Source organism: Octopus bimaculoides, chromosome 21 (genome assembly GCF_001194135.2).
Source record: "Octopus bimaculoides isolate UCB-OBI-ISO-001 chromosome 21, ASM119413v2, whole genome shotgun sequence".
Classification (NCBI taxonomy): domain Eukaryota; kingdom Metazoa; phylum Mollusca; class Cephalopoda; order Octopoda; family Octopodidae; genus Octopus; species Octopus bimaculoides.
This window is the reverse complement of record NC_069001.1, coordinates 29,453,333-29,454,778: the sequence shown is the minus strand read 5'-3', so window position 1 is coordinate 29,454,778 and position 1,446 is coordinate 29,453,333.

The following is a 1,446-nucleotide window of genomic DNA, read 5'->3' as shown; positions in this document are numbered from 1 at the left end:
ATAAAAATGCTCCTTAATCCGAGACCTTCCCAGTTTTATGTTCAGATTAAGGTGTCTCTGTTAACGGTTTTCAAACGTCAGCCAAATGGATTTTTGAATATTCTTTTTCATGAAGGACATGTCGGACAAATGAGAATATATAAAAACGATCACTATATGTCATACTTGAAAATAACATATATTTATATATGGCCGTGGGTGTATATATAGGTGGGTGCATATATATATATATATATATATATATATATATATACGTGTGTGTATATATTTAAACATGAGTGTAAGTTTATATTTAAACTTTGTTGCAACATAAAGATTTTTATTTCCTAATAGTAAATGTACTGCAATTATCTTATAGACGATATTTCGGGCTAACGGCATACTGAGAGTGAAGTTGCCGCCCGTCGTTTTATGGTTCTCTCGGAAACCATGGGGAGACTATGATACCCTGTGTTTTTTCATTCAACAGTCATTTCCTTGTGTGACATTGACAAACATCTCTGCTCACTGACCACAGATAATAATTAACTCGGCACCGGTCTCATTAACACCATATCACCATTAGTTGCAGGGCACATCGCTTGTTGAGTCATACAGCATCACTTGGCATAGGGAAATGTAATATAACTCGACTCTTTCCGCTGTAAACGATAAGGCAACTCTAAAATTACGACATTTCCAGTGTCCAGCTACCCGCTCATGCGAACGTTACAAGAAAATATCATAAAAACACGAGGCGTGTTCTAATATAAATATCATTTCATTCTCATAATAACAATAAAATTATGCGATAATATTGTTAAATTGAATATTTCCTAGATTCCAAAAATCTATAAGAATTGCACAAGTGTATGAATGAGAGAGGGGAATGGCATTGAGAGGAGTAAATACCTACGTGCATTAGAGAATGGTTTATCTTTGGTAATATCTTTCTTTATTTCGGTTCAATATTTCTTAGAATATATTCGATGCAACAGATAACAGGATAAACAATTGATGAAAGGTGAGATCATAACATTAGATGTAACTTTCAGTCTCATAAAATAACACTTCGTTGATGTATTATCGGCTGAATGTGTCATGTACAAGGAAACAAAGAAACAAGATTGGACATGGCATTACGTCAAGTGGTAATCAATGAATGTTTAGATTTTGAGAAAGATACTCTGAAGGTAAACAAAACAGAGTTGTTGACACAACGCGCGCGAACACAGGCACACAGACAGACAAACACACACATATAAGTATGTATATTAACGTTATATGTATGTAACTATATATGAATCTATTAATGTTTTCTTTAAGCCATATATGAAAACAATTTAACACGACACTAAAGACTTATTCAATATATTTAGCAGTGCACATGTTTATTAAACATTTTTAGCAGATGGGTGAGATTTCAATAATACTCGTTCATACACACACACGCCCCCCCCCACACAC